Below are 12,459 nucleotides of genomic sequence, written 5' to 3' on the forward strand. Positions count from 1 at the left end.
TCCCCAGTCTGGCTTGTCTGTTAATGGGAAACAAGGAGGCAGGCTTGAAGGGGAACCCCCCCACCCCAAATCAGAAAGGTCAAGGTTTGCCTCTTATCAACAGGACCTGCCCTTGATAAGCATGGGGTGTGGGGTGAGCAAGATTGAGATCTTTAAAAAAAACACTTAAATAAAATGCAAAGAAAACTATAGCGTCAAACAGGAACACTTTGCAAATGTTCAAAGAAGAAGTGTGGTGTCGTGGATGGAGTACCAGACTGGAAACCAGGAGACCTGGATTCAAATCCCTGCTGGGCCAGGAAAACTGAGAGGAGAGTGTGTGTGGCAAGGCTACTTAAGCCACCTCTTGAAATCTCTTTTACCTTGCAAACGTTGGAGGGATCTGGAGTTTGGTTCTTTGTTTTTGGTCCCAAAAACAGCAAAGAGAAATCAGCTCAGTCTCACCCCTTCCATTTCTTTCCAGGATGTGTCTTCATCATGTTTATATTGAATAGGGCTACATCCCCTCTTCTTCAGGCAGCAGAACAAGGGGAACAGAAAGGCAGCCAACAAAGAAACCACAAGAAGGAAGGAAGGAAGGAAGGAAGGAAGGAAGGAAGGAAGGAGCATCTCACTCCAGGCTCTGAGATTAAAGCTCCCCCCCATCCCAGTGAGGATGGGGAAACAGCAGGGAACTAGAGAGGAACAGGACCTGCTTCCCACAAACACCTGCGATGAAAGCAGCAGGAAACATAAGTGTAATTTCCCCACTATTTTTTAAAAATATTTTTACCCCACCTTTCTCCTTTAAAAGGACCCAAGGTGGCTTATGAAAATCTTTAAAACACAAGACTTAAAACCTAAAAACAGAAAGTCTAGAAATCTTATAAAGACTCAAACCAAAGCTACACTAAGAATGGTAAACAAAATCAACATCTAGAAAACACCAGAGCCGTGTGATGTAGTTGTCATGGGATCCTTTGTTAATTTTCTCACCTCAAGGATCCCAACACAGCGGGTGTCTCCAAAGGTGCCCTTCAGCCTCTGTGCCCTCCGTGCCAAGGGCCCTGTGTCATGGGGTTGCCAACCCAAGGCAGGCAGAGTCCACGTCTCAGGACTTTTCTTGCCTGCTGTCTTCCAATTCCCAAACTTAATTAGGCTTTGCTCTTCCTTTGATATCACTCCAAACTTCACATGGGCTGGGAAAGGTGGGAACCGAGGGTGGTGGTCTTGGACTTCGTTCCCCCTGCTGTAAAAGAAAGTATTTCAGGATCACTTGGTCTGGAACAGACCCTTCAGAGCCATTCACTCTGCAGAAGACCTGCCGGGAGAGGGAACACCCCAGAAGGAGAGGCTGGATTCCCATCGGGTCCTTCTTTCCTCCTGCCTCCATGTGGAAGGACCGGAGCTCCTTCGGCCTCTTTCCAAACCCCCTTTGCTCCACCCTATGGAGAGCCATGAATTGGAGGCAGGAGGGGGAACCCCTAGGAAGGAGGAGCGAGGAGCAGGTCTTTTGCACGGCCAATGGCCCTGAATTGTGCCTTGAAGACCCAAAGACCAGAATGAGGCTGAAGTTAGCTTCTTATTCGGCCAGCTTCTTATTCACTTCTTATTCAAGCTCCAGCTTCTTATTCACTTCTTATTCGTGTCCCAGCTTCTTATTCAGAAAATGTTGTATTTAACATATTAAACCAAGTTGGATCACTCAAATATGAGTGTAATAATAATAAATCATATCTCTAACACAAATTAGAATAGTATTTTGCCTGCCCCAACACTGTTGTGGGCACAGAATAGGCTGGTAAAGTGGGCACCGCTGCATATTTTACCATTTTGAATAAGAAGCTGGAGTGTTGCAAGGATTAATGAGCCTTGGGCCACAAATTTGACACCAGAAACCAGCAGAGGGGGGTCACTTACATATGACCCACTTGGATTTTGCCTGGCCCAACGCTATTTTGGGCACGGAATAGGCTGGCAAAGTGGGCACAGCTGCATACTTTACCATTTTGAATAAGAAGCTAGAGTGTTGCAGGGTTAATGAGCCTTGAGCCACAAATGTGACACCAGAAACCAGCAGAGGGGCGTCACTTACATATGACCCAATTGTATTTTGACTGGCCCAACGCAGTTTTGGGCACGGAATAGGCTAGCAAAGTAGGCACATCTGCATATTTTACCATTTTGAATAAGAATCTGGAGTGTTGCAAGGGTTAATGAGCCTTGGGCCACAAATGTGACACCAGAAACCAGCAGAGGGGGGTCACTTACATATGACCCACTTGGATTTTGCCTGGCCCAACGCTGTTTTGAGCACGGAATAGGCTGGCAAAGTGGGCACAGCTGCATATTTTACCATTTTGAATAAGAAGCTGGAGTGTTGCAAGGGTTAATGAGCCTTGGGCCACAAATGTGACACCAGAAACCAGCAGAGGGGGGTCATTTACATATGACCCAATTGTATTTTGACTGGCCCAACGCTGTTTTGGGCACGGTATAGGCTGGCAAAGTGGGCACGGCTGCATATTTTACCATTTTGAATAAGAAGCTGGAGTTTTGCAATGGTTAACGAGTCATAGCCAACTTCTTTATTCTCATAGTGTTGATTTTCCGTTTTTGCTAAATCTTTCAAACGCTGATAATATGTCTAATTACCTTTTACGCCAGAGTCACTGATAATTGAAAAAACTTTATTAATGGAGCACAGAAATGTATAAATGAGATTGTTTAATAATTCTGTGCAAAACAAGAATATCTGTTTACAATAATACAATAGTGCCTCGTTTAACGAGTGCACCGTATAACGACGAATCCGCATACCGATGAGGTATTTGCGATCTCAAATGCGATTGCATATCGATGGTACCTATGGGCAAAAATCGCTTTGTGATGATCGGTAAGCATTTCGCTTACCGATCTTCGCAAAGCGATGCCTAGGAATCAGCTGTTCGGTGGTTCCAAAATGGCCACCGGAAGCCCCAAAATGGCCACGTGCAGTGTTTTCGCACCCTGCCCTCGCTTACCGAGGGCGCGAAAATGCCTGCACTATGGAGCAACTTCGCTGAACGGTGAGTTTGCAGCCTATGTACAGTGTACAGTGTACAGTGCTGTCCCGCATAGTGACGTTAATCCGTTCCAGATTAATCGTCGCTATGTGGAAACATCGCTAAATGGAATGGAAAAATCCTTAGGAACGCATCAAACTTGTTTAATGCATTCCTATGGGTGATAAACTCACCGTTCAGCGATGTTCCTCCATAGGGGCACCCATTTTCAGCAACGCAGTGGGCCAGCCATTTTGGAACCACCGACCAGCTGACCGAAAATGGGGCCTTTGGCATTTCCCCCCAGCTGAGCGGCGGAAGCTTCAAAGGCCCGCCGCTCAGCTGGGAGAAAATATCTGCAGTTGGTCAGCGGTGGTTTTGGAAGGACCCCGAAGCCACCGCCGACCGCCCCGACATTTGCCTTCCGAGCTCTCAAAGGGCTTTCCCCCCGACATTGGAGAAAACCCTTTGAGAGCTCGGAAGGCTCTCAGCGGCGGCGGGGGTAGGGTAGGGGGTGTCCGGATGGCTTCCAGGTGAAGCACTGGAAGCCATCCGGAACCCCCTACCTGGCCCCCGCTGCCAGGAGCCATACCTTGCCCACCTATCCCAGTCATGTTGGGACTCCCGGGAGTCCGGGCATGGCTGGGATAAGCGGGTGCGGCGTGGCTCCCGGCGGCAGAGGCATGGTAGGGGGGTCTGGATGGCTTCCAGGCGAAGCACTGGAAGCCATCCGGAACCCCCCTGCCCCCGCCCCCGCCGCTTGGAGCTGCCCCGCACCTGGCCCGCGCATCCAAGCAGCGGTGGAGAAGCCTTTCCCCGAGGCCTCTCGGAAGCGCTAGCCGCGAAAATGCCGGCCAGCACTTCCGAGAGGCCTCGGGGGAAGGCTCCTCCTCCACCCCTTAGATGTGCTGGCCGCCATTTTCGCGGCCAGCGCTTCCGAGCAGCGGTGGAGAAGCCTTCCCCCGAGGTGTCTCGGTCGCGCTGGCCACAAAAATGCTGGCCAGCGTGTCCGAGCGCTGGCGGTGGAGCCTTCCCCCTTCTCCCGGCTCTGCATGAACCACCCCTCACCCTCATCGCCGCTGTCGCCGCTGGGTTTCAGAAGCGGCTTCCAAAGCCCAGCGGCAGGAGCCTTGCTCTCCTCGATCCACCCCTCACCCTCATCTCCGCCGCCGTCGCTGGGCTTTTGGAAGCCACTTCCAAAGCCCAGCAGCGGTGTCAGAGAAGGGTTGAGGGGTTGGGAGCAGGGCAAGGCTCTGGAATACCCAAGCCTTGCCCTCCTTGACCCACCCCTCACCCTCATCTCCGCCGCTGCTGCTGGGTTTCGGAAGCCGCTTCCAAAGCCCGGCGGCGGTGGCGAAGAAGAGGGTGAAGGGTTGGGAGGAGGGCGGCCGTGATCCGCATCGTGGCCGGCTACCCCATCCATGGATGGACTCCCAAGAGTCCGACAATGGGGGAGGTAGCTGGCTGGGACCCGGATCCCGGCCGTGGGGGCTGGGTGGGAGGGATCTGGATGCCTTTCAGGCATCCGAAGTGGAATTCTGGCAGTGGCCTCAGAAGGACCCTTCGGAAGGGTCCTTCCGAGGCTACCGCCGGCCTTTTCCACCAGCTGACCGGCGGGGCTCCCGCTCAGCTCGGGGAACATGCCCCCTCCGAAGGGGAATCCTGGCGGTGGCCTCAGAAGGACCCTTCAGAAGGGTCCTTCCGAGGCTACTGCCTGCATTTCCCTCCTGCTGAGCAGCAGGAGTGGTCTTTCGGAGGCTCCCACCGCTCAGTTGGGGGGAAATGGTGCCTATGGGGAAAATCGCAAAGCGATTTTTCCCCATAGGCAACATTGTAATGCGATTGCAAAAGGGATAGCAAAAAAGCCATCACTATGCTGATTCATCGTTAAACGGGGCGCTCGTTATATGAGGCACCACTGTATATCAAAATTGAATAACAAACAGAATAATTTACTAAAACTTTGTTCACTCAAAACTATTCCGTTAGAACCAAATGCAGCCAGCTGCAGTTATCTGTGAATAATATCCTGTTTCTGGGGTGGATTGAGTATGTTAACACATGGATCTGCGCTTTTATCTCTTATTATTTATGTGAGAGTGACAAATAGAGGTGCTTATTGAATGGATTTAAGTTCTTTTTCACAATTGGTAAATTAATAGGGTCGATTGAATTACCCTGTTAATGTGGTATGTAGAAGTAGTTTTTGTTTGTCTCTTGTTGCTCTAAGAAATTTTTCCATATCATCTCTCTCCGTAAAAGTGGAAAAAAAATGCTCGCGATAGTCATCCATCTCATTATCCAAATTCTGATCATTCTGGTATTTTTAATGCATTCTTCGGCGTCGGATTTTCTCATTGATAGTAGTGATGGTATAAAAACTTGACCTGCAAAAGTATGTTTATGGTCTCCCACCCATTTCTGTGCAGCCATTATGTCATTTAGTATTGTAGGTTCCTACAAATTAAAAATATCAAATATGAACTTTCAAAATCATTTATCTGTATGTACCATAACAATGTGTTGGATTGTACAAGAGAAGAATTTTTTAAGACATATTGTTTTACAAATATGAGGATGTTGGTTTTTAAATTATTGATTATTTATAGAGTCGAATTGTTTAATATTTTTTCTTTATCATTCACATGTAAAACATTTTCAAACAATATTAACTACCGACTTGGGCCTTTGGGCTTGAGCAAATAGCATGCATTAACCCTTGCAACACTCCAGCTTCTTATTCAAAATGGCAAAGTATGCAGCCGTGCCAACTTTGCCAGCCTATTCCGTGCCCAAAACTGCGTTGGGCCAGTCAAAATACAATTGGGTCATATGTAAGTGACCCCCCTCTGCTGGTTTCTGGTGTCACATTTGTGGCCCAAGGCTCGTTAACCCTTGCAACACTCCAGCTTCTTATTCAAAATGGTAAAATATGCAGCGGTGCCCACTTTGCCAGCCTATTCCGTGCCCAAAACAGCGTTGGGCCAGTCAAAATACAATTGGGTCATATGTAAGTGACCCCCCTCTGCTGGTTTCTGGTGTCACATTTGTGGCCCAAGGCACATTAACCCTTGCAACACTCCAGCTTCTTATTCAAAATGGTAAAATATGCAGCGGTGCCCACTTTGCCAGCGTATTCCATGCTCAAAACAGCGTTGGGCCAGTCAAAATACAATTGGGTCATATGTAAGTGACCCCCCTCTGCTGGTTTCTGGTGTCACATTTGTGGCCCAAGGCTCATTAACCCTTGCAACACTCCAGCTTCTTATTCAAAATGGCAAAGTATGCAGCCGTGCCAACTTTGCCAGCCTATTCCGTGCCCAAAACTGCGTTGGGCCAAGCAAAATCAAACTGGGTCATTTGTAAGTGACCCCCCTTTGCGGGTTTCTGGTGTCACATTTGTGGCCCAAGGCTCGTTAACCCTTGCAACACTCCAGCTTCTTATTCAAAATGGTAAAATATGCAGCGGTGCCCACTTTGCCAGCCTATTCCGTGCCCAAAACAGCGTTGGGCCAGTCAAAATACAATTGGGTCATATGTAAGTGACCCCCCTCTGCTGGTTTCTGGTGTCACATTTGTGGCCCAAGGCACATTAACCCTTGCAACACTCCAGCTTCTTATTCAAAATGGTAAAATATGCAGCGGTGCCCACTTTGCCAGCCTATTCCGTGCCCAAAACAGCGTTGGGCCAGTCAAAATACAATTGGGTCATATGTAAGTGACCCCCCTCTGCTGGTTTCTGGTGTCACATTTGTGGCCCAAGGCTCATTAACCCTTGCAACACTCCAGCTTCTTATTCAAAATGGTAAAATATGCAGCTGTGCCCACTTTGCCAGCCTATTCCGTGCCCAAAACTGCGTTGGGCCAAGCAAAATCAAACTGTGTCATTTGTAAGTGACCCCCCTTTGCGGGTTTCTGGTGTCACATTTGTGGCCCAAGGCTCGTTAACCCTTGCAACACTCCAGCTTCTTATTCAAAATGGTAAAATATGCAGCGGTGCCCACTTTGCCAGCCTATTCCGTGCCCAAAACAGCGTTGGGCCAGTCAAAATACAATTGGGTCATATGTAAGTGACCCCCCTCTGCTGGTTTCTGGTGTCACATTTGTGGCCCAAGGCACATTAACCCTTGCAACACTCCAGCTTCTTATTCAAAATGGTAAAATATGCAGCGGTGCCCACTTTGCCAGCGTATTCCATGCTCAAAACAGCGTTGGGCCAGTCAAAATACAATTGGGTCATATGTAAGTGACCCCCCTCTGCTGGTTTCTGGTGTCACATTTGTGGCCCAAGGCTCATTAACCCTTGCAACACTCCAGCTTCTTATTCAAAATGGTAAAATATGCAGCTGTGCCCACTTTGCCAGCCTATTCCGTGCCCAAAACAGCGTTGGGCCAGTCAAAATACAATTGGGTCATATGTAGGTGACCCCCCTCTGCTGGTTTCTGGTCTCACATTTGTGGCCCAAGGCTCATTAACCCTTGTAACACTCCAGCTTCTTATTCAAAATAGTAAAATATACAGCCGTGCCCACTTCGCCATCCTATTCTGTGCCCACAGCAGCGTTGGGCCCGGCAAAATACTATTCTAATTTGTGTTAGAGATATGATTTATTATTATTACACTGATATTTAAGTGATCCAACTTGGTTTAATAGGTTAAATACTACATGTTCTGAATAAGAAGCTGGGACACGAATAAGAAGTGAATAAGAACCTGGAGCTTGAATAAGTGAATAAGAAGCTGGCCAAATAAGAAGCTGACTTCAGCCTCCTAAGACACGAACAGTTTTGGTCCTGCGGGAAGAACAACTTCGAACACGACACCATTCCTGGGGATATCTCCCTTTCAACCTCCGCTAGAAAACATGCCACGGAGTAAAATCTACCCCCTTCTCTCTCTCCTGCTTCTCTACTGTCTCCCTTTTGGGGAAAAGACCGTCTCTGTTCACAAGCAACACAAGGAAGCCCTCAAGAGGGGTGGGGGGGTGAGGAGTCATCCCCCCGCCCTTGCATTTGATTGTCAGCTCAGGATTTGCTCTTAAGAGCGACCCGGTTACCCCTCCTCTCTGCCAGTTAATCTAGGAACGAACACACACACACACACACACACACACACACACACACACACACACACACACACACACATGGACTCGCTGAAGCCCTAGGGCCCTGGGAGTGGGTGGGGGTGTGGGTGGGATCGGAACCGCAGAAATCCTCTCCCCCCTCCCTCCCTCCGTCCCGAGAAGACTCAGAGGAAAAAACTGCACGAAGGTCCAGCAGGGAAACCACAATTGGACACCATCGACAATGCCCGGAGAAGCAGCCCCCCCCTCACCCGAGACTGGCCATCTCACCCCCCCATCATGACCTGCCCCCCCAATCCAGCGCCCACCTCCGTCCTGGTCCCGATCCAGGAGGCGCCCCAAAAGCCCCGCTTCTCTCCTCCAGGCGCCTTTTTTGGGCCGAAGGGGAAGAGGCAGGCGCAGCGATCCCCACTTCTTCCGGCTCCCCTTCGAAGGGCGTCCAGGGGAGGGGCTCTTCCTTCGCCTTCGTAGCTCTATGTTCCTCCCCTTCCCCCTCCTGCACAAACTGGGGGGTGGGGGTTGAAGGTGCCAAAGAGGGAAATGGCGGGAGTGTGGAGCTTCCTCCAGGCTGCCCAAGTTCTCCACTTCTGGTGGAAGGAAAGACTCAGACGAGACACAAGAGTTCCCGTCACCAGAGTCTCTGTTCACAAAGATGCCATGAGAGAAAAGGAGACTAACGGGCGGTATAGAGTACAGGTAAAGAAGGAGAGAGAGAGAGAGAGAGAGAGAGAGAGAGAGAGAGAGAGAGGAGGTCATTGGGAAAGAGAGAGGACAAAGGGAACTGAATGTTGTTACTCGGATGTTTTTGAACTGCAACTCCCAGAAGCCCCAGCCAGCACAGTTGGTGGTGAAGGCTTCTGGGAGTTGCAGTCCAAAACTCCTGAGTAACCCAAGGTTAAGAACCAGTGGACTAGAGGATTATGATCTGATTTTCCCAACCTCAAAGTGTGAGGATTGTTACCCGATTCACCAGATGTAAAGGTTGAAGGATGGCTACCAGACCCCTTAGAATGGACAGTGGTGGTCTTCCCATGCGGATAAGGTCCCTGGAGGAAAGGGGTTCGTCCGGGACCTATACCTACCAGCTGAAAGCCGGACGGAGATTCGGTTTGCCACCCATGCTGCGGGATGATTCGTTCAGTCTGGAACACTCCTCTGAGAAAGCCTACCGACCAGGAGCAGTTTGGACGACACCCCCGGTTAAAGGAGGAAAGTTAGATGGAGAATTAACGTTGTCCTGGGTTGAGTCCCCGTTTACTGTTGGCACAGTTGACCCTTTTGAAATTGTCGTGCACTCCCCTGAAGTTAATGTTAATAAAGAGTTGAAAGGAAATAATGAGACTCAGTTATTCCTTTCGGGAGGCCCGAAAGGATAAAACAAGAAATCAGGCCTTCTCGGCGGTGGCTCCTCGCCTCTGGAACAATCTGCCTCCAGAGATTCGTGCAGCCCCGTCACTGGGTATTTTTAAGACCCATCTAAAAACTTGGATGTTTAAGCAGGCCTTCCCTCCAGATAATAATTTTTCTTCCTTTATCCTTTGCCATCTTGAAGAATCTGCTTATTGCTTATTGTTCATTGTTTATTTTTTACTGTCTATCGCTGGATATTTTTATTTTTCTATATGTATATGGTTTTGTATTTTTACCTGTCTGGAAGCCGCCTAGAGTGGTCATATTGACCAGATAGGCGGGGTACAAATAAAATTAATAAATAAATAAATATTCACATCGAAAGAGAAGAACTGCTCAGTCTTTTTACTAAACCTAACCCAGGAGTTCCTAGACGGCTCTTCCCAGAAACCCAGGCCAGCAGAGCTGATTGGGAAAGCTTCTGAGAATTGCGGTCCAAAAACACCCAGGTGATCCAAGGTGGGGGGGAATGACCCACTGCTTATGGGGAAGGGCCTGTCCCTTCAACCCTTCATGACCTCCTTGAGCGTTCCCTTGGATTCAACCTCAGATGGAGCTGATTGTGTTTGTGAATGCAAGTTCCCTTTGGGATTCATCGGACCTTCCTCCTCGGATATAAGAGGCATGAAAGATAAACCATTGTCACAATATTTGTGACTTAGTTGTTAAAAATGCTTAGTGCTACTCTCAGTGTTTTACCCCAAGCATAATATAATGGAAGACAGGAGGGCCTGGCGTGCTCTGGCCCATGGGGTCACGTCGAGTCAGACACGACTTAACGACTAAATAATAAACAAATATATAATGATATAAATTATAGTAATCCAAGCACACAACGTGAAACACCTCGAATTGTTTTTCAGTTATTTTGAATTCTATCTCCAAAAGATAACTCTGTCCCTCGAGGTTCAGCTGGATAAACGCATTGGCAAAGCAGCTACTATGTTCTCTAGACTCACAAAGAGAGCATGGCTTCATAAAAAGCTGACGGCACATACCAAGATCCAGGTGTATAAAGCCTGTGTCCTGAGCACATTCCCGTCCTGCAGTGAGTCCTGGACCCTTTTGTGCACAGCAGAAGAGGAAGCTGAACACGTTCCATATCCATTTTCCAAGGGGAGCACAGAACATCTAGACTTCAGGGGCTCCAGCCCTCATTTCACTGAATACCTAGCACGGGGGGTAGGGGTCTAGTGCTAGAATTCCTGCAGAGTCTTCTTGGAAAGTTGGTGTCAGTTCAGCAAAAATGGAGAAAACACTGACCATTATCACCTTTCAGACACGCAATGAGATATGGCCCGGGAAATAATGAACAAAATAAGAGGGGGCAGTAGTTAACAGTAGACGTGTTTACATTTGGTAATGACTTCAGAAACCTGGGCCGATATATTACTTGCATATATATGGGTGTCCATCAAGCGTATAAATGTTTATCTCAGCTGTTTATCTTTAGAGTAGTGCCAAGGAATGAGAGGGAGAGGGAGAAGCGTGGCTCCCGCAGGACAGTCTTCCCTTGCGAGACGTGATGTGTGTTCCTAGAGCAACCGGCAATTATTATGTGGGTCTGTTTCGGTTGGGGAGCGTTGCGCTCCGTGCCAGGAGGTCAGACGCCTGGGTGTGATTCGGTCCCTGATTCCGTTCCTTTCTCTTTCTGGAGACGAAGAAAGCAGAGCCCAGCCGAGCCTGTGAAAGAGAGAGACCAAACAAACAGGCAAAGAGACACAGAGATCCGGGGTGGGAAACGGGGGACTTCCATGTCCGAACTAAGCCGTACCTCTTAGGAGGCAATGGTCCACCTCGGGGGTCAATAGCTGAAGACATCCTGGCTACCTGTAGCCAACCTCCCCGAACCCTTTCTGTTTCAAGGAGCGGGCTCTGGACTGCCAAAACAAACACAGACACTAGTTTTAGGTTTAGAAGAGGCAGTCCCCCTTTCGTCTTACAATACATTGAATAAATAAACCAATAAACCAAAAGGTGGTCCAGGAAAGCTCACATTCAAATATAACAGCTAGTCTTTAAGGGGCCACATGGTCTTTGGACTGGTTTGATTTCTTTGGATTTGATGGGAACAAAACTGATTAGACTTTCTGGGGCCACCAGGTGACGGCCTCGGGTTTCTCCCCCAGCCCTCAGTGTTGCCATCAGGCGGCTCCCCACATGTGGGTCATTGGAGCAGGCAAGAGATGATGAGAGCTGTTCCTCCCGGCAAAGGCTGCTCAGGATCAGACCAGACTTTCCTTCCCACCCCGGCCGGCCCGCAGGACCACCACACCTTGGGCCTGGCCCAGCCCAGCAACGGAGATACGCAGAGACACACTGACTGCTGTGTCGTGTCAACAAAGCTGGGATGGGCTAGAGCTATATTTGCGTAAAACAAACTATTAATGTTCTTCCTGGCTCTGAGAACAAGTGAGGAAGCTTCTTAAAGTTCCAGACGTGTAAAGCACCCCTGAGCTGTCAGTAGCCGTCTCGGCCCTCTGGGGAAAAGCAGCGCCATTTCCCTCCCATTCTGCTGGCAGAAAGAGGTCCCTTTCATATCCCGGACATGTTGGTTGGTTGACTGATTGATTGGTTGGTTGGTTGATTGATTGATTAATTGATTGGTAATGGCAGGCGCCTCATTCAGCCACGGGGAGGGCCAAGCCCACGGACTCCCCCCATGGACCGGGCTGCTCCCGTCCAGGACACCACTTTCCTCCCGAGGAAGGCGAGCACTTTCCCCATCGGGGCTTTCCAGGATCACCAGGAAAACTGATCTCATTGCGCTCCACTTCCTTGTGCCTCAAACACGCTGCGTTTTCGAGAGGAAGAGTCCTGCTGTGCAGGCAGATGATGGAAGGCGCTGATGTGACGTCATTTCTCCTCGGCTGTTGTGGGTCTCCCTTTGGAAGGAGAGAAACACAATCCGGGTCCGTGGAGAGCCTGAACTCCCTCCTCGT

At 49.2% G+C, this 12,459-nt stretch overlaps 1 protein-coding gene and 1 long non-coding RNA gene across 4 annotated transcripts in view; one reads left to right on the plus strand and one right to left on the minus strand.

Annotated features, from left to right (window-relative positions):
* The window catches only part of LOC140703887 (uncharacterized), a 40,963-nt gene extending 28,786 nt beyond the window's left edge, over positions 1–12,177 (minus strand). The window contains exons 1-2 of the long non-coding RNA XR_013542575.1: positions 8,416–12,177; positions 976–1,228 (exon numbers count right to left, since the gene is read on the minus strand). This is a non-coding gene — a long non-coding RNA (uncharacterized LOC140703887). The remainder of the gene's footprint in view (positions 1–975; positions 1,229–8,415) is intronic.
* Positions 12,162–12,459, plus strand: part of LOC140703769 (uncharacterized) — a 132,189-nt gene continuing 131,891 nt past the window's right edge. For all 3 annotated transcript variants that reach the window (XM_078387562.1, XM_078387566.1, XM_078387567.1), the window contains exon 1: positions 12,162–12,429. The gene's annotated coding sequence lies outside the window, so the exon portion shown is untranslated. The remainder of the gene's footprint in view (positions 12,430–12,459) is intronic.

This window comes from Pogona vitticeps, chromosome 2, assembly GCF_051106095.1.
Source record: "Pogona vitticeps strain Pit_001003342236 chromosome 2, PviZW2.1, whole genome shotgun sequence".
In the NCBI taxonomy this organism is placed as follows: Eukaryota; Metazoa; Chordata; class Lepidosauria; order Squamata; family Agamidae; genus Pogona; species Pogona vitticeps.